This window comes from Rattus norvegicus, chromosome 9 (assembly GCF_021556685.1).
Source record: "Rattus norvegicus strain SHRSP/BbbUtx chromosome 9, alternate assembly SHRSP_T2T, whole genome shotgun sequence".
NCBI classification, from domain to species: domain Eukaryota; kingdom Metazoa; phylum Chordata; class Mammalia; order Rodentia; family Muridae; genus Rattus; species Rattus norvegicus.
In genome coordinates this window covers 92,187,441-92,211,902 of record NC_141542.1, presented here as the reverse complement: position 1 = coordinate 92,211,902, position 24,462 = coordinate 92,187,441, and the positions used below count along the sequence as shown (strand labels likewise).

The 24,462-nt window shown below is 44.3% G+C and overlaps 1 long non-coding RNA gene across 2 annotated transcripts in view; it reads left to right on the top strand.

The window, feature by feature from the left end:
• Window positions 1–24,462, top strand: part of LOC148003797 (uncharacterized) — a 39,745-nt gene that overhangs the window by 11,786 nt on the left and 3,497 nt on the right. The window lies entirely within an intron of this gene.

Here is a 24,462-nt window from a genome sequence, read left to right as displayed (position 1 = left end):
GGATAATTTCTATCTTTTGTTTGTCTCCCCCTCCCCCGCGTCTATGTTTGATGTGTCCTCCTACAATAGATAATATGAACTTCAGGCCCCACAAAATCCAAATTAACCCAAGCCAGACCTGGGAGTACACACTACCCTTCTCCACCATCAATTCACAGGACATGAAGTCACCCAGCCACACTCCCCGGCTGACGTACTAATGTCAGAAGTTAGAGGGTAAAGAAGGGAAGAGGAGGGACAGAAGGAAAACAAGAGTCAGAAGGAAGGGACTCTGCCTCCATAGCTCCCCAAAAGCTGTTTGAAGCAAGGGCGAGAGAGGTGTTTCCTAAAGTCGTAGGCACAAAGTATAACTAAGTAGCCTGATGCTTTGAAACCAGTCTGCATGGTTCAATTCTGTTCCACCACTCACTGGCCTAGTGACCATATGCAAATTGCTTGACCTCTCCTTGGCCCCTCATTGGCCAAATAGTAAGAGTAGCTACGTCATTGAATAGTAAGGGATGAATGATTATCTACATATAAAATGCTTAGAACAATGTGTGGCAGATAGAATGTGCCAGATTGTAAATGTAACATTTATTCTCCTGTAGTAATAGTCCTTTTAGAGGCTTACTTACTGCCTCTGTCTACTAACCTAGGCCTAGTCCTGGAAGCTTTTAGCCTCCAGAACAATCTTATCTAGGCCTAGAATGTTTTCAGCCTCTGAGACTTGCTGTTGCGTAAGCTCAATCTTTCTTCTTCTTTCTGAACTCTAGCTGGTTGGGTCAACTCAGCTGTTGTGGCTCAAACTCCTCTCCCAGCTGACTTGTTCAATCTAGCTTTTCTCTCTGCCTCTGAATTGTATGCTTGGCCCCAAACTAACTCTAGCAATCTGTTCTAATCTTCTGGCTCCTTCTTGCTCATTCTGACTCCACCTGTGTCTAGCTTATTGTCTCTCCAATCTCTCTCTCTGTAAAGCTCTCCCGGCAAAACTGCCCCCAACTTCTGCACTGTCTCTCAAGTACTTTCCCTTTCCTCTCTCTTCTCATGAGAGTCGGGTATATCCTATTCTGTCAGATCTTTCTCTGATAAGTCACGTTTTCTGCCACTCAATTAAATATTACTTTCGGGGTTGGGGATTTAGCTCAGTGGTAGAGCGCTTGCCTAGGAAGCGCAAGGCCCTGGGTTCGGTCCCCAGCTCCGAAAAAAAGAACCAAAAAAAAAAAATAAATAAATAAATAAATATTACTTTCAAACATGTCCACCTCCTTCTTCAAACTAACTTTACCTACATTGTTTGGGATTAAAGGTGTGTACTTAGGGAGTGTGTGTATATTCCAGTCAGAGGGATTAGTGGTGAGTGCTAATGGCTGACTAGAAACAGGTTCAAATACCCTGTAGCACTCTTTGGTAACAGTGAATTCCTGCTCTTTCAAACATGAATCATATAGCTCAGAGGTCCTATAAGCAATGTCAGAAACACTGTATTTTGTTACTCCAGACACCTCCCAAGGAATACCACTACCTTCCTGAAAATCATCCTATAACCAGTCCTCCGTGCTGACCCAGGCCTCCTTCTAGAAGCATCCCTCCTTCCTTCAGTCTAGTGACCCTTTCAGTCTAGTGACTTCCTCCTCCCCCCTTGATCCAGCCCAACTCCTTCAGAGTTTTGCCTCCAGAATATCAGGCATTTCATCCCAGCATCGAGCAAGTAAGCGATACACAGGGACTAGACTTTCCATTCTCCTTGAGGTAAATACCTGCAGGTAGGTGTAACCCAAGCAATGTGGCACTAACGTGTGGGCATGTGAAGGACAGTGGAAGTGGGAAGGAAGGGCACATGGAGAAGAGGTCAGAAAGGTGACACAGGATGAGAAGGCCTTTGCTGCACATTGCCATCGTGAGGCTTTGTTCTGAGTGACCCAGGTGCTGCCAGCAGGTGCTCACAAAAGTCACATAGCATTATGACTTTTCTTTAAATGGCTTCCTGTAGCTGTTGCCATGGTTTGGATGCATCCCCCTAGAGCTTCTATGTTGAAAACTTGTCCCTAAATTGATGGTGCTTGGCAGTGGGGTCTTGGAGGAATAATTAAGGCTGAATAAGATTATGAGGGTGGCATGGGGCCCTTTAATTTTTTTTTTTTTTTTAGTTCTTTTTTTCGGAGCTGGGGACCGAACCCAGGGCCTTGCCCTTGCTAGGGAAGCACTCTACCACTGAGCTAAATCCCCAGCCCCAAATACGTAAATTTTTTTTTTTTTTTCGGAGCTGGGGACCGAACCCAGGGCCTTGCGCTTGCTAGGCAAGCGCTCTACCACTGAGCTAAATCCCCAACCCCAAAAGAGCTGATTCTCAAAGGTTGTCCTCTTACCTTCACACGTGTGCCATGGCACACATACTCTCCTCCTCATACCTATCAAGTAAATAAAAAATTAGATACATTTTTAAACTTGTATATTAAAAAGAATAAACTCTTTAAGAATCTGCCGGTAGATGCAGAAAGACCAGTTTTAAGGCTGGTGGAGGTGGCCAGGTCAAAGATGATAGGGGATCAGGTCAGCACAGCGGTTAAGGAGTTCCTGAGCATCAGAGTCTAGACATATTTTGAAGGTTGAACCTATAGGATTTCCAGACAGCGGCTGATTGGAATATATAGTAAGCTCCTAGTGTATACAAAGCACTAGCTATGAAACTACTTCTGAGCCAGACTGGCCAGAGGAACGTCACCCAGGTTTTGACTGGTGCCAGCTATTCTTAAGACATATTGTGCCATGGGACATTTCTCATCCTTAGGGTCTTGCCATCTGTTCTTTGAATGTTTGCTCTCCAGATCAAAGCCAGCATAGCCTGCCGGACCCGAGAAATGTGCTGCTGCTCTTATTCACCCAGCATCATTCTGTGGTCTCTACATTAAGAAAATTGATGACTTGAATTCTCCATAAATCCTTAATCCTCTGGTTTTATTTTCCCATCCGTCACTTCCTCTTTATTCTTAATATTCGGGCTTCTGCTTTCAAGGCCAGGTCAGCCCTCTTGAGGATGTCTGTCTTCCTCCTCTCTCGAATCTGCCCTGTCCTCCGGGGACAGACACGGCCTGAGGACGGAAACAGCTCATCTGTCTTCTGTAACCATATGGACAAGATGCAGTCATTACCGTTGTTGGCATTGTCGTGCTTTGGAAGCTAATTAAGACAATTAGCTATTAAACACCAAAAACAATTAAGCTAATTGAAATAAACCGTATGCAGCTTTCACCATTGTAGACAAAGAAAAAAAAAGGTGGCGAAGGGTGGCACTGCAACCGTTTCAGTGCCAAAATAAATCAGGGAGTACGGGAGCCTGAGACGGAGTTGTCTTGGCACCAGATCGGTTCATCCCCACAAAATGTTTCTCAGAAACGTTTGACTTGGTTTTAGGAATGTTTTTCTATACTAAAGGGAGAAAAAAAAAAAGTACGGAACTTTCTGTCCAAATGTGTCTTATAGGATATAAACCGCAGGCTCATGCTGTTAGCGTGACTCTGATTCAACTCAGTGGCTGAATGAGGCATCCAAAGATCTCAGGAGAAATGCAGCCTCTCAGAGATCCCTGGGGCTTGTCTTGAGGTTGGCTGATCCTCTCGGGGACAGACGCTGCCCTGCGGCGTTTAGATGTGACTGGCACTTTTAGACAGCATATGTAATTTCCCGGTAGAGGGGAACCATGGGAGGGAAGAGATTCTGTCAAGACCAGGGAGAGCTCTTCACAGAATGTTTATCTGGAATTCTTTCAGCGGCGCATGCCAAAAAAGAAAAGAAAAAATAAAAAATAAAAACCCTCAACTATAGTTTGTGCGGGTCAAAAATAGAGTATGGCTGGGAAGGGCAGGCGAGAGAAATGAAAAAGAGTGAGCTAGAATTTAGCTGTAATGGACCAGGAACTGGGGGGCGGGGGTGTCCCAGTGACTCAGCTCAACAAAGTCTATCTCTCTGCCTGCCCACCCTGCCTGTAGCTCACCTCTGTGTCAGCTCCACTCTGCCTTCAGAAGCGCTCTCTGTGGCCGGGACTATGAGTACACCCAGTACCAATTTGTTAGCTCTGTTGCTAAAGGCTCCATACGTCCCGTGTTCATACATCCATTGTCTGTGATGCATTCCCAGCCTTCGGTCTCTAGATCAAAGTGCTAAGGAAAGAACCAAAATGCGATGGACAGGGAGAATACAAAGGGCAAAGGGCATTGGCTGAGGGGAAAGGTCAAGCAGCTGAGCATCCATAAGCCTCCATGTTTTTGGAGCCTCACCATGATGGTTCATATATGCTCGGCCCAGGGAGTGGCTCAATTAGAAAGTGTGGCCCTGTTGGAGTAGGAGTGTCACTGCTGGTGTGGGCTTTAAGACTCTCATCCTAGCTGCCTGGAAGTCAGTATTCTGCTAGCAGCCTTCAGATGAAGATGTAGAACTCTCAGTTCCTACTGTTCCATGCCTGCCTGGATGCTGCCATGCTCCTACCTTGATGATAATGGACTGAATTTTTGAACCTGTAAGCCAGCCCCAATTAAATGTTGTCCTTTATAAGAGTTGCCTTGGGGTTGGGGATTTAGCTCAGTGGTAGAGCGCTTGCCTAGCAAGAGCAAGGCCCTGGGTTCGGTCCCCAGCTCCGAAAAAAGAAAAAAGAAAAAAAAAAAAAAAGAGTTGCCTTGGTCATGGTGTCTGCTCACAGCCATAAAACCCTAAGACACTCACTATCTTCCCATTCCTTTACCAAAAATTCAAAGATGAGATTACAGACACTGAGGAACCAATGCCTCAGATTCACCCTCATATCCACCCTCAGATCCACCTCAACCATGGGCAGCTGGCCCCTTGAATAAAATAAAACACAGGGAAAAAGCCTGAGGGAGGACCAGGCTCTGACTCCCCTTACAATGGTCTGAGACCCTTTCCTACTTTTTAGTAAACATTCATTATTTGGGCAGCAGCCAGAGTCAGTCTGTACCTAAACCCACTTCTTATGCCTGTAGAACCCTCCTAGGTTGCAGACAGTGGTACACTGGCAGAGGCAGAGCAGCCTGTTATGGAGAGAGAAGGAACACCATCTGCTTGCATTGTCTACTCATTTCCATTAAGGTGATGTGTAGCTGCCAATGTGATGTCACTCTCTTGGACACCTGAATGTCCAACTTCCATTTGAGCTACCAATAAAACTCTCGGACTCGTACCCCAAAGAAACGAAGATGCGTCTTCACATAAAATATGGTGAAGAATGACCCATAGGTGCTCTATTCGGAATAAGTTTCTCTGCCCTTCTCTGAGGGAGAAACTGGAGTACAAGTGAGCAATGGAACGGAATGACCTTCTGATGTACACAGCACAAGCCGGTCCTTACACAGTGTATGATCTATCTGTAGAGTGTGTGTGTGTGTGTGTGTGTGTGCACTCACGTCATCAGCAGCAGGGGGTGGAGGAGACATTTTGAAATAGGATCTCACTATGTATCCCTGACCGGCCTGGAACTCACTGTGTAGAGCAGGCTGGCTTCAGACTCACAGAGACCTACCTTCCCCTACATCCCAAGCGCTGGGACTAAAGGCACGCACCTGGCTTCACGTATCAAATTCTTTTGCAGAGTGAAAACGTTAAGCTTTAGGTCAGTAGTCTTCACTGTCAAATCTAAGAGCTCTTTGCCTAGTCTAGATGCAAAGGATCCGACCGATTCTTTTATACAGCTGGGGAGATAGCTCAGTGGTTAAAACATGCTGGCTGAACAATTATAAGAACCAGAGTTCGGGGGCTGGAGAGATGGCTCAGTGGTTAAGAGCACTGACTGCTCTTCCAGAGGCCATGAGTTCAATTCCCAGCAACCACATGGTGGCTCACAACCATCTGTAATGGGATCTGATGCCCTCTTCCCGTGTGTCAGAAGATAGTGACAGTGTGCTCACATAAATAAAATAAGTAAATCTTTAAAAAAAAAAAAAAGAACCAGAGTTCGGATCCCAGCACCCACGTAACAAGCCCAGTGTCCTTCAAAGGCCTGAGCTCCAAGGGCCTTCTTCTGGCCTCTGCAAGCTCACAGACACATACCCTCACACACACCCTACACGCACATACACTCACACAGATACATGTACAAACATAAATAAACAAAATGACTAAAAAACATAATTTAAAAAAGCCTGTGATTTGATTTCGTTTTTTTCCAGACTGAGATTATACCAGGATTTTATTTATCTTGTTTGCCTATGAAAGGGCGACCACTATGTCATTCGTTATTGACAAAGCTGTCTTTTATCCCTTAAGTTATTTTTTGTACCTTTTGCCAAAAGTCAGTTAGTACATGTCTGCGGATCGATTTCTAGGTCGTCCGTTTGTGCTCCATTAATCCATGTGTCTGTCTCTCTTGATTACTGAAGCTATATAGTAATTCTTGGACTCAGGTAGATGAAGTCACCCTTATTTTCCCTTTTCATGTTCTCCTGGTTACTATGATTCCCATGTTTTTCTATATAAATTATAAAATAGTTCTATCTATATGTACTAAAAGTTTAGCATTTGATTAAAAATTGCATTGAACCTATATGTTTTTAAAAATCAATGCCTTTATGATACTGAACTCTCTACTCATAAACAAGGTGTGTCTCCTCATTCATTCACATCCTCTTTGATTTCTTCCTTCAGCGTGGCAGTTCTCACCATATAGATTATATATGTTAGATTATGCCTAAATATTTTATATAGTTGAGTGGTTGCAAATAATATTATATATTTGATTTTCCTCCTTGCCCCCAAGCCTGAGACTGTTTGTTCGTTTGCTTTTATTTTGTTTTGTTTTTTGGGTAGGGTGAGGAGGACCTTTTGTTTCTTGAAGCCACCCTGTAGCCTTGAACCCCTGGCCCTCCTGCCTCCACCTCCCACATACTGGGGATTGCAGGGGTGAACCACGCCCTGCTACTCGGTGTTGCTGGGTCCTCCCTAGTTCCCTGCTTCCATTTCCTTTGGCTGTGGTTTGCTAGACTTTTTCTAAGTTCTTGGGATAGGACTTAGAAGATTGGTTTGAGATCATTTCTCCTTTTTTTCCTCCCTTAGACAGGGGCCAGCTCTGCTTCTGTTTCAGGTGAGTCTCTGATTCATCAGCCTTCCTTCTCAAGCTCCGGGATGGCAGCCACGTACTACTACAACTGTTTTTTGTATTCCTCTTTTTCTGTTTGGGTTTGTTGTTTTCTTTTGTTTGTTTGTTTGTTTGTTTGTTTGTTTGTTTGTTTCAGTTCAAGGGACCAAACTTAGTTATTTTTTTATTCTCTCTCTCTCTCTCTCTCTCTCTCTCTCTCTCTCTCTCTTTCTCTCTCTCTTTCTCTCTCTCTCTCATTTTTCAAGACAGGGTATCTCTTTGTAGTCTTAGCTGTCCTGGAACTTGCTCTGCAGACCAAACTGACCTCATAGAGATCTGCCTGCCTTCAGAGTGCTGGGATTAAAGATATTCACCACTACTACCCAGCCTTAGTTACTTTTACTATAAAAAGGCATTATGATCAAGGCAACTTATAAACAACAACAAAATTATTGGGGCTCAGAATTTTGGAGGTTAGATTCCATGATCATGGCGGCAGGCATTTCTCTAGAGCTTTGTTTCTAATGCCCTAGGCAAAGGGGGAGAGAGGGAAGGAGGAAGAGGAAGAGGAAGAGAGAGAGAACTAACTGGGGATTGATTGGCATGGGCTTTTCAACATTGAAACCCACCCCTAGTGACACACACAAGGCCACACCTCCTAATCCTTCCCAAATAGTTCCATTGCCTGGGAACCAAACATTCAAATATATGAGCATATGGGGGGCCATTCTCACTCAAACAACAAGAGTAGGCAGAAGTTCTACGCCTAGGATACCCCTGTCCTTGGGTTTTTGAGATATGATCTATGTAACTCAGGCTTTGAACACACTGTGTAGCAGAGGCAGGCCTCAACTCTCCATCCTCCTGCTTCTGCCTCCAGAGTTCTTAGACTACAGAAATACACCAACACACCCAGCATGTTCCACTTCACTCATGTATATGTTTAGAGCTATGAATCTCCCTCTCAGAACTTCTATAGCTGCATTTCACAAATTTTGATATATAACAGCTTTAGTGTTATCTAGTTCAATATTTTATTTCCCTGATGATTTCTTTTGGATTCATTGACTATTTTTCAAAACCTGTCTAACTTTCATATGTTTGGAGAGTTTCCTGTTAATTTTCTATTATTGATTTCTCATTGGAGTCCACGGTGTTTGAGAACAAGTTCTATGCTGATTCTCTTAATCTGGTTGCAACTTGTTTTATAGTCCAGAATATTGTCTCTTAGTATATACTCCATGAAGAATGAGACAAAAATGGCGAGAGGGTCAGAACAGACACAGAACACAAAAGGAGTATGTATCATGATGCTTCCAAGTTAGTGTGCCCTACATGTCAGTTCAGTCCTGATGGTTGTTGGTAGTACGGGGGCAATGGCTTCAGGCTTCTTCCTCTTCTTCATTTGTTTGTTTGTAAAGAAGTCTTGAAATCACTATGTAGACACAATACACACTCTATCTCTCAGAAAGGCCATGAAGCTTCTCAACACCATCCAGAGGAGATAGGGGAAGGATACCTCATTGTTGTTGGGGGTTATAGGGAGCTGGAAACCGGCTCCCCACTTCGCCTCTGGGACACCTCTTTAACAGGAGTGTTGAGGTGCCCCATCACAGTCCTTCTGAGTTGGAAGTCTAAGCATACACCTCAACCTTTGTTGGACTGGGAGGGAGTGGACCCTGTTTGTTTGTTTGTTTGTTTGTTTGTTTGTTTGTTGTTTATTATGATATTTTGAATAGTCATCTTTATGTTTTCTGCCTTGCTGTAAGTCACCTTTTCCTTCAGCTAGAGAAAACAGACACACCTGGAGTATTTTGTTCGCGTGGGTCTAGCCTGGGTATTGAGGTTGGTTAGCGATTTCCTTTTTGAGGATTCTGTCTTGCCTCTTATTGTTCCTTCAGCTTCTTCAGCTTCACTGTGAAGAAATATGAATCAAGGGGTTGGGGATTTAGCTCAGTGGTCGTGAGCTTGCCTAGTAAGCACAAGGCACTGGGTTCAGTCCTCAGCTCCAAAAAAATATAAATAAATAAAAGGCAAAAAGAAAAAGAAATATGAATCAAAAAAAGAATGTACCCAAGCACTGCCCCTCGAGGCTTTAGAACCTGTCCCTCGGGTAAGCTAGTCTGTGTTCTTGTCTCTTCCTATAGAATTCTGTTTCTTTTATACACAAGAGAAAAGAGAGTTTAGCTGTACTTTGCAATTTATTTATATAGCTGTAATTTACTTGTTGATAGCTGAATTGAACTATCTGTTCACAGATCCCTGAAATTCTCACAGGAGCCCTTGTAAGCTGGCTCCAGTTTAACACTACCGTGAATTTCACAGTCAGCCTCACTGCCCATCATGGAAACTAAGCCTCTCTCTTTCTGGCCTTCCTGGCAGACACCTAGTCTAAATGTGTCCAGTCAGGTATTTCCACCCAAGGCCATGATCCAGGAGCTAGCAATACGGAGAAGTAGGATGGTGGTAGAATTCTGGTAGACACTCCAGAGACAAAGTAGCAAAGCTTACATCCTTCTCAGAGGCTCGACTGTAGCACCCTGAGCTCAGAGACAGTGGCCTCACCAGATATTGATAGGTTATGGATTTGGCTATGGTTCTGACCAGCTATGTCTGAGTTGGAGTCCCTTCCTCTACAGTGCAGGAGTTCTTTGAATCCCTTTCCAAAGTCCTGCTTGTAACTAAGTCAGCTGGAGCCAGCTTCTATGAGAGCAAAGAATTTGAACTGGTGCACATTTCCTCTGCCTATTGGCCACAAAACCCCCTGAGGAAGGAAAATCTCAGCATCTCCCACAGTGCGACCTTGCTCTCACCCACGGGAAATGTCTAGATGGATAGGCAGAGCAAAGAGCCCAGCAGAAAGTAACCTCTAAGGGCTTACTGAGAGGCACTCCTCAGAACCTGCAGAACATAGGTGTTTTGACAAAATTCTTGTTGGAGAGGGGCCCTGTGTAAGAGATGAGCTAGCCATTCATGTGAGTGCATCATGGTAGTGCTGACTTCATGAATGGAATTAGTGCCCTTGTACCAGAGAAAGCCTTCTAGTCCCTTCTCTCCTCTTTTTACCATGTGAGGAAGCAGCAACAGGTGCCATCTTGGAAAGAGACACAGCCCAGCACCAGACACTGAATCTGCTAAATTGAACTTCCTAGCCTCCAAGACCATAAGAAATAAATTCATTTGCTTTATGGATTTCCCAGCCTAAGATATTTTATTATAGCAGCACAGAAAGATAAGACCCAGCCCAAAACCTAGACCAGCTCTCTCAGTTGTCAAAACTTCTCTTGGGGTTGGGGATTTAGCTCAGTGGTAGAGCGCTTGCCTAGCAAGCGCAAGGCCCTGGGTTCGGTCCCCAGCTCCGAAAAAAAGAAAAGAGAAAAAAAAAAAAAAACTTCTCTAAGCCCAAATAAAAGAGCAAAGGAAATCAAAGTCTCTTCTAGTGAGGTGAGTCCCTTAAGTAGCTCAACCTTGGAAAGAAAGCAAATTCACAACCCCGGAACCCATGTTTCCCTTCTCTACTTCCCCATTCTCCAGGCTTTCTTACACTAATGAATCTTTGCCTATTAGAGGGAAAGTGATTATGTCCCTTAAGGTTGGATTTGGAACATAGGAAAAAAAACACTTCTATATCTATAAAGTCTCACCAACATGACTGTCTAATCATGAGATGAACAAGGAAGACACCAATTGACATACCAAAGTGAACACACACACACACACACACACACACACACACACACACACACACACACCAGCCAACTCAGGAACATGGGATGGGGTAGAGGATGACCATACCTCAAGCCTACACTAAGAACTACACGCAACTAAGGAATGATTAAAGCAAGAGAAATAGTCTTAGTCAGGAGATGCCAAACCAAAGACCAGTGCTGCATCTGTCAGACAAGGTTGACAATCTCATCAAAAGTAATGTTTCCACTGCGTTTAATGTTCTTCTGCTTCTTCCTGACTCTTGTTGGCTTCTCTAGGGCTTTGGGGATCAGGGTAGAGGCAGAGGGTACCACTCAGTCTGGGCCTGTCTGTTCTGGATGGTCAGTTTCACTGTAACCTGGGATTTTTCCAGTCATTGGTAGCCTTGGCAGTGTCATCACCAACTGTGTTTTGGAGACAAAGCCTGAGGACTGATCTTGGGGCCAAGGCAGATGTGGTGCCAACCTAGCCTCCGGTGCATCTCAGGTCCACAACTTTGATCTCCTTGGGGTAGAACTTGGGCGGCATGGGTGGAGGCAGCTGGTGTTAGATGAATCTGGGTTCGGGCTGACCAAAGAAAGTTGCACCGTAGCCTCCTCCGAGCCAAAAGCCAAAAGGTGAGAATTAATATTTAGTTTACAGATTTAGACATCTATAGCCCTTCCTCAAGCTTATAAAGCAAATGAAGAATCTTATTGTCCTATTTATTTTTATTTATTTTTGAGACAGGGTTTCTCTGTGTAACCCTGGCTGTCCTGGGACTCACTTTGTAGGCCAGGCTGGCCTCGAGCTCAGAGATCTGCCCGCCTTTGTCTCCTAAATGCTGGGATTAAAGGTGTGTGCCACCATTGCCCAGTTTATTGTCCTATTTAACAATGCTAATAAATACCAGTAAGCATTTTGGAAGGCATTCGATTAATGCTTTGTCCCATGTATACACTTAATTAAACCTCTTTAATATCATAAGTAGTATTTATAAATTTTATGTTTGATACTACACTTGAAAATAACTTTAGGTCAAGAACCAGTGACATTTAATGTATTTGATTCCATTTTAGATACTTCACCTGACTGACAAACTTCCCAAGGTACAAAAGTGATTTTTCAAATAGACTTAATAAATTGAGGGAAAAAAGTGAAACTTAAATTCCGCTAAGTGTTACAAAGTCGATATAATCTTAGATTTCAACTTGAAAAGAATCGGGCTGGAGAGATGGCTCAGTGGTTAAGAGCACTGACTGCTCTTCCAGAGGACCTGAGTACAAATCCCAGCAACCACAGGGTGGCTCACAACCATCTGTAATGATCTGATGCCCTCTTCTGGTGTGTCTGAAGACAGCTACAGTATACTTATATGTTATAAATAAATAAATTTAAAAAAATAAGTGAGCATGCTTTAAAAAAAAGAATTACACATATCAAGGAGAGAACAAACATTACAGTAGAATGCTAAGTGTGATGTATTACTGTAATAAGCCAAAATCTTTTATAAGTTGTAAGGTATACATCTGTAAGCTATTATTGCATATGCACCAATTGTTTATTTTGAAGAGATTAAAATGAAATTTTTAATAGTATAGAATAGAGTTTAGTCAGGGCATGGGGAGGGTAGTCAAGAGGGGGGTGAGAGAAAGAAAGGAGAGGAGAAGAGAGGAGAGGAGGAGGAGAAGGGAAGGGAAGGGAAGGGAAGGGAAGGGAAGGGAAGAGAAGAGAAGAGAAGAGAAGAGAAGAGAAGAGAAGAGAAGAGAAGAGAAGAGAAGAGAAGAGAAGAGAAGTAGAGGCCAGCTGGAGTACTTAGAGAGAGGGGGAAAGAGAATGGGGAGACAGTGGAAGCCGGAAGGCAAGAACCAAAATGATAGTTTTTATTCCTTTGAACATTAGCAGTCTTAATTGTATTGCTCCCAGGGCTACTAAAATGTCTACCACGGAGAAGATGGTAACTTCCTCTCAACTAACTGAGGATGCTAACAAGCCAGAGGTTCTAAGTAGAACACTGACTAGAACCTAGACCAGTTGGTGGACTGAGCCATGAAGCCCTGGGACTGGCCCAAGTTTGAGCCAATCTCTAATTTAAAGATGCAGGTTGCTAAGCAACTCATCCTCTTAGGTGACCGTCTCCAAGCCAGTCCACAGCATCCACACAAGTATTATACCTGATTTGGTGTTTATTTAACCCTGAAAGCATAGAACTATGTGTTTGTTTATCTCTAAAGAATCTTTTGTCCTTGGACTAGGGAGATCGTTTAGCTGATAGAGTGCTTTCCACACAAACTTGAGTTCAGATTGTAAAAAGGCCAGCAGCATATCCTGGTGCCTGAATGGTACAGACCCTTTTGGGTCTTTTGTCTTTGTTTTTAATTAATTAATTAATTAATTTGTTGTTGTTGTTCTTGTTGTTCTTGTTGTTCTTGTTGTTGTTGTTGAGTACAGTGTAGCTGTCTTCAGACATGCCAGAAAAGGGCATCAAATCCCATTACAGATGGTTGTGAGCCACCATGTGGTTGCTGGGATTTGAACTCAGGACTCTGGAACAGCAGTCAGTGCACTTAACCGCTGAGCCATCTCTCCAGCCCGGGGTGTTTTGTTTTGTTTTGTTTTGTTTTGACTTTTTGTCATTTCTATATGCTACCTGTAAGATCATAGAACTCTGGATGTTAAGACTAACCATGGTGGTTTTATATCAAAATATCTAGTTGAATTCTGATCATCTCTTACAGCTACCTAAGTCTGACCCCCAAATCATTCTCTAAGGTCATGGTGGACCCCACATCCTTTTCCTATCTGGTCTTCTATTGTCGCGCGCCTAATGTCCCGCCAGTAAGAACGACGTGCGGCAACAGGATTCTTCTGCGAACAAGCCTTTACTGTGTTACAGCTCTTCTTAGTGTTACAGCTCTTCTTAGTGTTACAGCTCTTCTTAGTGTTACAGCTCTCTTAGTGTTACAGCTCTCTTGAACAGGGACAGGGGACCACGAGCGGCAAAGTGCTCGCCTTATATTCACAACAGTGTGCTAATAATCTCTCAGGGATTGGTGGGGCACGGGTCACCCCACTATCACCCCACTACTTGTCCTCCAGGGATTGGCAGAAAATGAATCACCTCACTAGCATGGTACCACCCCTCTTTAGCATATTAACGGCCAACTGACACCAGGTGCAAAACCTGCGCATGCGCAGTACCGTTGTTCACCACTGGAGGGCGCCCTACATCTCCCCCTTTTTTGTTTAATAAAATGACTGGTCTAGATCTGGGTGTCACCTCAATCTTGTCATTGCTCCTGTCTTAGGTCGTTCTCATCCAAACTCGGCCTTACCCGTCGTAGAGTTACCCTATCGCCACCGGGCCCCATGTCTTAGGTTGGTCCGAGCTTGAGGAAAGTTGCCCGTCTCTGGATACAATGACTCCACGTGACAGTGACAAAAATGATCTAGGGCGAACTCTTAATCTTTCAAAGAGGCCAGCCATATGTTGGGAGAAGCACCCTTTTTGATGGCGGTCATAGCCTGGTAAACAACCACTTTGTGTCTGGCATGTTCTCTTTTTAAACGGCCAATAAGGCAGAGATCTATTCTGCATCCCAGAAGGACAATAGCTCCCCAGGCAAACATGCCCGCCCACTCCTTAACAAGGGAGAAAGCATTGGTAATCCATGAGGTAAAGTCTTCAACTGTGATGGGGTCCAACCTAGTGCTGTTGAGGACAGCAATCTGCATCAGCAATTGTCTTGATAGTTGCTCTGCTTTCATGGACCAGTTTCCTTTCAGATAATTCGAAATTTCTTTGCTCTGTTGAAAATGCTGAGAAAAGTTAGCTCACAAAGGAATAATGCATAAACCTCTGAGGGAGGAAACACAAGACAGCTGTGTCATATGATACAGTGCTTCAATTTGTTCTTGAACTAAATCTATCCTTTGATTGGCTAATAGAAGGCCAGATGCCAAATGGGTATTAAATTCTTCTTGTATCTCTAGCGCCACTGCAGTTCTTTTTACAATCTGATTGACAGTCTCAGCCGTCTGTATTTGATTGGTCATAGCGATTGCAGCTGTGGTAGCTGCGGCAGCAGACAGCACAGTGGCTGAAATTATGACTGCCGTAATTCCAAAATCTTTTTTGGCTCTCAGTAAATTAAGAATAGGAAAGCTATCTGGATTTGCCTCCACTTGGATTGGCACAAAGGAGGGAATCTTAACCATCACTGAGGTGTCATTGGTGCCATCCAGCATTCAGCTAAATAGCAGACTACATCAGAGCTATTACAATTTAAAACACCATTGCTGACATTAGTGCTTATCAGAAAGAAAAAAAGGTGATCTAACACATACTGAAGTACTAGTGGCAATATTATTTGCCAAGAGGTTATTATATTGAATATTGATCAACCTGGTATCACCTTTTCTGGTAGCTGAAACATTATACAGCACGAAGTTCTCACCCATCAACCTAGCAAAGGGGGTCAGGGATGTATATGCCCCTTGCTCATTGGACAGCATCCATTGAAACCAAGGCCAGAGATTATGCTTGCCAGTCTTATTCTCAAAACAGTAGAATTGCTATGAACTGGCATGGGTACTGGCCAGGATCTGGCAATAGCCCACAGGGTGAGCGAATTAACCTGTATTACCATTCCCAGTAGTAATAGTAGGGTTCGTAGTTTCATCTTCAGGAAGAGCAGAAGGCAATTTTCGAGTCAAGCACTCGGGTACCCAAATTGGATTTTCTTGATTCTGCAGAAAAACACAAATCGCTCCCCTAGATCTCAAAATCACGGGATCTGGGCCACGCCATTCATCAGTTAAGACATCCTTCCACTTTACTTCTGCATTAGTTATAGATGTAGTAGTAGCATGGCAATCCGCGCCAGAGCGGCCATGCACATCCAAAATTAAGAAATTTAGAGTAAAAAGAGCTAAAGAAAGTTGTTCTTTTGGTGTTCGGCTGCTGGCAATTCCCTCTTTTTGTTTTTTTATAAGCTCTTTTAAGGTACGATGTACCCTTTCCACAATTCCTTGACCTTGGGGATTGTATGGCAATCCTGTAGTATGTTTGACCTGCATTGTCTGGCAAAATGCCTGAAAGGACTTTGCAGTGTAGGCAGGCCCATTGTCTGTCTTGAGACTATCAGGCTTTCCCCAGGCTGCCCATGCCTCTAAGCAATGGCTAATGGCATTACGAGCCTTTTCACCAGTCATCAGAGTAGCGTGTATAATACCGGAACAGGTATCAACAGAAACATGAGCATATTTTAAATTTCCAAATTGAGATATGTGTGTGACATCCATCTGCCAAAGTTTTAGTGGGATCAGACCACGAGGGTTAATCCCCACATGAGGAGGGTGGTGAAATTGAACACAATTTTGGCAATGTAACACCACATCACGAGCTGCAGCTCTAGAGATTTTAAATTTTTGTTGAAGAGTAAAGGCAGGTACATGAAACTTTTGATGAAATTCTCTAGCGAGATCAACCAGAGCGGCATGAAAAATAAACTCTCTACGAGTACTAGCATCCACCAGGGTGTTATTACTGGTCATGGGACCAGGCAAATTAGTATGGGCTCAAATATGTTGTATAAAAAATTTATTTTTTCTGGCCCAAATCAAATTTTGTAATTCTAAAAGAATTTGACATACAGTACTAGTCGACCGAATTGGCCCTGCAATTTCAAGTGAGCGCACAACATTAACTACATAAGCAGAGTCAGAAATTAAATTAAAAGAATCATGAAATCTTTTGAAAACTTCCAATACAATTTTACATTCTGTAATTTGGGGGGTACCTGGACTGTATTGAATTAATACTGGTTCTTGAGAATCAACCATATAGGCACCTACACCTGTCTTGGAGCCATCTGTATAAATATCTAACACTCCATACAAAGGCTCTGAGGCAGTGATCTTAGGAAAGATCACTGGATGTTCAGTAAAAAATTGTAGCAAAGGCATCCCAATTTAGACCTGTTTCCCTAGATTGGCTCATGCCACATGTTGTCTAGAATGACTCCGTCCAAATTTACCAGTTTTATGTCAACTTTCTGTTATCAATGTTACATTTTTTTAAACCATATCCAATAACTTGAAAGCCAATAGTCCATAACCAAGGCATGTAGAGAATATTTATACATTTAAAACCAGTCAGAAAACAAAATTGAAGTGGCTACACATATCTTAGCTACAGGTGCAAGGCTCCAAGGGCTGATTGAAACTGCTTTTTTAAGAGAAGCACCTTGTCGGGGCTGGAGAGATGGCTCAGCGGTTAAGAGCACCCGACTGCTCTTCCAGAGGTCATGAGTTCAATTCCCAGCAACCACATGGTGGCTCACAACCATCTGTAAAGAGATCCGATGCCCTCTTCTGGTGTATCTGAAGACAGCTACAGTGTACTTATATATATAATAAATAAATAAATCTTTAAAAAAAAAAAGAGAGAAGCACCTTGTCACTTGCTAAATCTCCTTGAGACCAGGAATCCAAGTAGGCACACTCAAGTTTATCTTTTTGTTTGATTCTCCTGAATAAATTTTCAGGCGGTCTACCTCTATCAAATCTGATCAGTATGACTCTGTGAGGTTTCCAGAGCCTAATCACATACCTAGCAATAGCCTCAACTTGAGCCACAACAAAAGCTGCACTGACCCCATTTTTTATCTCTACCTTCTCTCTGTTCCTTTTATCTCCTTTTCTTTTCTTTTTTTCTTTCGAGACCTTTTCTCCCTCTGACATACTTTCTTGTTGCTCTGCAAGGACCCTCTGACCTGTCCAACCAGCTTCCTCACATCGTTTATCCTCTAAGCAGGCAGGGACCATTCGCCAAAGAGGTTTTGTTCCTGGCTTAAGCTTGCTGTCTGTGGCTTCTCTATCCCACACAAAGAAAAAAAGAAACAAAATTACCAGCCTTGCCCACAAAGGATCCATAACTTTAGGTTTCTTCACAGTGGCTCTCCACCTAGGCCCATATCTTTCTTCCTCTTATATGGCTGCCTCTTCCTCTAATTCCTCCTCCTCCGACTCTGACAACTCTTGCTCAGAGTCACTACCAGCCAGTTCTAAGGCTTCTGATTCTTTTAATGGATACAAAGTATCCTCTCCGGATGACTTGTACTTCATCCTCCGGGGCATACCTATTTTTTCCTCCAGCGGCATTTCTTCCGCCTTTTGTATCTCTTTCACTTTTGTTTTAGTAACCTTTTTCTTTTTGCGTGCTCCTAATTTCTCACTCTGCTCCGTTTCTGACATGCTCTCTTAAATCCAAAAAGGGGCATGCCTCTCGAAGCTTACCTTTTAATTTACCTTCTCGCAGTTCTGAATCCTCTTCAGCACACTGAAGGGTCCCCTCGGCACTACTTGTCGCGCACCTAATGTCCCGCCAGTAAGAACGACGTGTGGCAACAGGATTCTTCTGCGAACAAGCCTTTACTGTGTTACAGCTCTTCTTAGTGTTACAGCTCTCTTAGTGTTACAGCTCTCTTGAACAGGGACAGGGGACCACGAGCGGCAAAGTTGCTCGCCTTATATTCACAACAGTATGCTAATAATCTCTCAGGGATTGGTGGGGCACGGGTCACCCCACTATCACCCCACTACTTGTCCTCCAGGGATTGGCGGAGAATGAATCACCTCACTAGCATGGTACCACCCCTCTTTAGCATATTAACGGCCAACTGACACCAGGTGCAAAACCTGCACATGCGCAGTACCGTTGTTCACCACTGGAGGGCGCCCTACATTCTATGGCTCTAGAATTCCTGATTTTCTTGGGCCTAGCAAAGAAAGCTTCTATGTTCTGCTCTATCTGAAGCGGCTTTAGGAAGAAGTTCCTGAAGTTATTAATTCCCTAGGGCAGCCTCTTTTCTACGTCTCCCAAGTACTACAGTGGTCAAGGTCATTTGGGAGAACAAGGTCCTTGCAAGAGTCCCTGCAGCCAAATTCTATATCTCCCAGAAGGAATTGACAGCACAGCCCAAGCTGCCAATTGGTAGCTAGGATTCAGGACTTACAGCTTCTAGTCTTGAGGTTCTGGCCACTCAGTCACAATGCCCTTAGTGACAGCAAAACCAGCAAAGGATGCTCCCAGATCACAACCTGGGGGCAGTGCAGACTGTCATGTGTGGCTCTCTGTTGCCTGGTAAAGGGAAGAGTAAAAATAGGCTTGGTTCCTGCCCTGCAGCATTCTAAAATAAATATGCAAACTGTGCATTTGCATTTCGGTAGCAAGGAGAAGCAGTAATAAGAGATTGCTTTAAACTGTTATGGAAATGAGGTCCGAAATGATTCATCGGAAAAAATACAAGTTTAGGATGGAGCTGTCAATTCTGACTTTATGTTAGATGCTCTGAGATTGAAGGAGGCATGTTTTTCAAAAGGTCAAAGTGAGAGTTGGGACAGACAGTTCATCTAGCATATACGACCCCTGAGTTCCATCACTACTAACACAGAGAGAGAGGGGGGAGAGGAGAGGGAGGGGAAGAGGGAGGGGAAGAGGGATAGGAGAGAGGGAGAGGGACACCTCTGTCATATGATTGTCATGATTTGTGCCATATGCACCTGCTGAATGTCCAGTTCTCTCTCTGCACCAACTCCCTTATTTTTGCCTTATAAATTTACTTCAGCCTCTAATGCAGCTGCAGAACTGCTTGAGTTTTCTCTATGACATGTAGAGACACCTAACCACGAATTGACAGACTATCCAAACACAATGTCAAGCCATCGTAAGCACCAATATGTGTGCCCTCCTCCACTAGGGAAACAGTGCCTGAAATGGAAAGGGCCAAGGGCCATGGCTATTTGCCTTGACACAAGGGAACCATTTTAAATGTTCACAGGCCGGCAGGATGGCTTGGCAGATAATCGCACTTGCTGCCAAGCCTTGTGATCTGAATTGGATTCCTGTACCCACATGGTTGGTACAACCCCCCTATATTGTTCTCTAACTCACACACACACACACACACACACACACACACACACACATACCACGCATGTGCATGCATGCGCGTGCACACAAATTTTTAATTAAAAAAAATTATGGCAGGGTGTGTTGATACAAACCTTTAATCCCAGAACTTGAGAAATAGAAGTAGGCAGTTGTCTGTAGGTTCTGATCTACAGAGTGAGTTTTAAGACAGCCATGGCTACATAGAGAGACTATGTCTCAAAAGACAACAAAATATAATGTCTATTCCAGTTGTAATGGCTCGTGCCTATAATCTTAGCTCTCGGGAGCATAGGGCAGGAGAAATGCTGAGTTCAAGGTCAACCTGAGTTACATAGAGGGCGCCAAGCCAGTCAGAGCTACATAGCAAGTCTCTGTCCCAACACACACACACACACACACACACACACACACACACACACACACACTCTAAAATAATATACTCCAGTGCTCTTAGCCACTCTAGGCTTTAGTCTAGGCTAGAGTTCCCTTCAGGGTTCCCAGAAGTCTGTTCTTCCTAAACTCTCACCCACTCGCTTCCTTCTACCTAACACTTGGAAAGCTGCACAACCTCCCTCAGCTACTTAGAATGTGAAGATGCAGCAGAGTCTTTCATGGTGAACTGTCACAGCTTGCCAACTCACCCTCCACATGTACCAGTGCGGTCTACAGGGCATCTAACTACACAGACGGAACCTGGAAGGCTCAGGGAAGCAGGAAGCTGCTACCCACTTGCTAACAACTCCTGTTTATGAATAGTCTGCTGATCCCAAACAGAAGGACTCCACAGGTAGGCACCACTGGACTTCCAATTCCTTCTAAATAATGAACCTAGAACCAATATGAGTGGAAGCAGAAGACAAAATCCCTGTCAGGCCTTAAAGTGTACTCCAAAGATCGATAGGATGAGAGTACTTGAGTCTGGGCTTCAAAGCTCATCAACACATAGACTCCTTCCTGGACTTCACCATTTCCCTTGCCTGACTTTTGAGACAATTCTCGCTGTATGACCTCAAACACTGCTGTGGCTCCCAAATGCTGGATTACAGATGTGCACCACCACACCCAGAGTTCAAGGCTTTATTACATTCTTTGGATGAATGGGATACAGAGAGACCGTATGACACACTAAGAAACTGAGAGGGTTGGAGGGAAGAAGAGAGAGCTGAACACCATCTCCGGTCATCCTGGCTTTGGAAAAAGTACCTACAAATGTCCCATCTATGACTTGTCTGCCAAAGCAATCATGAAGAACATGATCTGGTATCTTGAGGAGCTATTGGTAGAGTAGGAAGCACAGATGGACCCAGGGTCCAAGAAGAGCAGGTTGACTTCCTAATCTTCCTTTCTCATCTCCTGCAGCAACTGGAAAACATGGTTGTACTTTCTCTTTAGCCCACCAATGTCAGCTTGTCAGCCTGGCACTCGGGACAGCATCATCAACATCTCTTTCTCCAACTGTTACAACCTCTACTCTCTGCACTAATTGCCATCTCAGAGACTTACTGTGCTCATTGCGTCTCAAACTCCTCTCCAAGCTGACTGATTCAATCTGGCTTCTCTCGGCTTCTGACTGAATTGTTCTGTTTGGCCTCAAACTAACTCTGGTAATCTGTTCTAACCTTCTGGCTTCTTCTTATTCTCTGGCTTCAACTGCCTCTGCTGCTCTGCACAGAACTCATGAATGAACTCAACCCCATTGTACTGCACTCACTCCCAACTGGTTTCCAACTCACTTCTCTCTCTCTCTCTCTCTCTCTCTCTCTCTCTCTCTCTCTCTCTCTCTCTCTCTCTCTCTCTCTCTCCCCCTGCACTGCTCTTAAATATCTCCTCTTTCCTATGCTGTTCCCTTGAGAGTTGGGTGTATCCTATCTCTGACTCATTCTGTCAAATCTTTCTCTGATTTGTCACTTTGTCCCTCAATTAGTCGTCACCTTCAAACATGGCTGATTCCTTATAGAAACTAATCTTAGCTGCATTGTTTAGGATTAAAGGCATGTGCTAAGGGCATGACTTATTCCGGCCAGAGCAACCATGTTGCTAGATTAAAATTCTACAAACTGTCTCAGAAGGATGTCCACATTGCCTCTTTGGGCTCTAGGGCATTATTCCTATCAGCCACAGTGAAATGGCAACTTTAATAGAAACGAATACGAGAAACAAGATCTTTCTTTGTAATTCTTTGAAAGCTCTATTGGTGTCACACGTGGCAATGCTGGATCCTAAAGGAGATGAGTTTAGAACCATGTGGTCCTTCCTACTCTGACATTTGTCCATCCCTCCCTCCACGATTTAGACTTAGTCTCTGCCTACCTCACAGAAAGCACAATCAATGGGTGCAGGGTGGGTCTGGTGGCGTACGAGGAGACACTAAGCCACTGTAGAAGCAAGCCTGGTTCAGAGGCACGCTTCCTCAGAGCCCCCTTCCCTTCTGTCTTTGCACCAGCTCCATGCTCCACTGTACCTTGACCCAAGCTATGCCTGGCCTCCACTTCTCTCCCAGGACACAGGATATGGATGAGCTCTGAGCAACTCTTTTCCATCACCTACAAACACTGTGATTCATCTGTCACCCAGAGAATATCCCAGTGACTGTCTGCTTAGTTAGCATTTGATAAAGCATCGTTCGATATTAAGAAACAGTTCCTAGGAAATTGAAAATAATCCCAGCAGCCTGCTCAAACGGTAAATCTTCCTCACAGAACATAAATCCTATGAATATTGGAGCCTGTGCTCCCCCCGCCACAATGGATGAGACATGAAATGGATCAAATTCAAATGATTGAATAATTTATCTGGAAACCAAATTCCTCACTCTGCATTTTCTAATTTGCCACCTTGGATTCAGGCCACTGGTAGGCACTGCCAGAATCTGCTTTTTGCTGGTTCTCAGCAATGGCTTCATTGAGAGCTGAGCAGCAGGCTGTGTTGGTACAGGTGCCCTTGAGTTTAGCTTTGTTTCCCCGTTGCTGCTTAGAACTCCCTTTGAGAGGGCCAAGTGTCAACAGCCATGGTGATTATTTGAGTCACCTGATATGATACAAGAAGAGATGTCATCTGGCCTACCAAATGGTACACATTACTGCCAGCTTCTGTACCCTAAAGGAGGTGTGTAGGACAGTAGGAGCAGATGGTCCACAAGCTCTGACAGCAGAAGCTGTCACAGGGTCCTCAGCTGTCTTAAGTGAGCTGAATCCTCAGCATGGAACCAGGACAGTGACAGTCACCTTCCTTGTACAAAGAAAAGGAGTTAGAACTCTGGGCCACGAATGGACTTAAACTTGTCCAAGGATAATGAGAACCCGGACACTTGGCCAAGGTGTGACTCTTGCCCATAATCTTACTTTGAAACTTACAAAGAAGAGTAAAGTCCCCACCCTGACCCCAACACTTTGCACCTGCCTACTCCCTAAGCCATAGAAGCTGGGCTGGTTGTTTAATAGACCATGACCTTTCTCCCCCTTCCTCAACTCCTATTGGAAGAAGGTTTTCCTTGAGGAGACATAAACAAAGTCTACCCACTCCTTATAAGGTCCCAACAACAAACTGAAGTAGGATCCCACAGAGTTCACTCTGGAGAACCCGCAAGTTGACTGATCACAGAGCATGGGCAAGGAACCCAGCATGGATGGTGACTTCCCCATACATAGGCAAATAAATGAAGCATCCTTCTAATAACCTTTCCCCGCCTACATACTCTAGCTGCCAGAGACCTAGCACCTCCCGAGACCTTGAGGTCGTGCCCCCTGAACACACTAAGTGCAATCAAGGCAGAATTGCACACAGATGGCTTTGAGAAGTCATTACAGTCTCTGATGACCTTGTCCAAGCCCTGTTCTGGGGAAATGCCAACAGCCTACAGGCCTCTCCTGATGCTCTCTTACAAGCAGGCATAACTCATTCATCACAGCAGCTGTTTTGTTTGGAGGGCCATACTCCAGAACAGCTGTCTGGTAATATCCACCCCTCCCCTCTCAAGCTGTGCTGTAGGAACAGAACACCTCTCTACTGATGCCCCTCTATGCTTTAAAAAAATTGTCCTCAAAGGTCCCAGGCCCTTGAGAGGATATGGCCAAAGGCCCAGTCAAGAGATGGTCAGTGGAAACATGGGGACTACCAACTTTGGGATAAATTCCAAATATCCTCAAATGACATTCAGTCTAGTCACCCAGGTCCAAGCCTGGATGTATGGAATGGTCTTGTCAGCCCATCTCTTACAGAATCAACCTAGTCTCCACTCCTCTCCCTCACAGCACCCTTCCTGGTGACTTTTGGGGTTGTGGAGAAAGCCCTATGGGTCTGCTCAAGGCACGCACCCCAGAACTCTGTCTCCTGTGAGGTTCAGCTCAGGCTTGACCTCCTAAACTTCAGCTGGTCCTCTGCAGCTCCAGTATCCTCACCGTGTCCTTTCCATATTGGTCGTCATGGCTACCTGACTCTAATTTCATATTGTTCTCACCTTCAATCAGAGGCCAAAGGGTCTCTTTACTTCACTGAACCTCTCTGTCACCTGCCACTAACCCTGACTAGGACTCATCTCCACATGGAGCCCTCCTTCTCGCTTGCACGAGAAGGCTCTTGGGAAAAGCAGGCTTCTTCATGAGTTGTAAAGGAAGAACAACAGAAGAGCCAGCTGTCAGCTAATACCCAGAAAGGGCTCCAAGCTCGGAGAGCAAGGGGGCTTTCACAGAAGCCTGTCAGCCAAGCCTGACTGTGATAAGGTCCTGCCCTCTCTGTGTGTGAGATCTGCTCCACACCT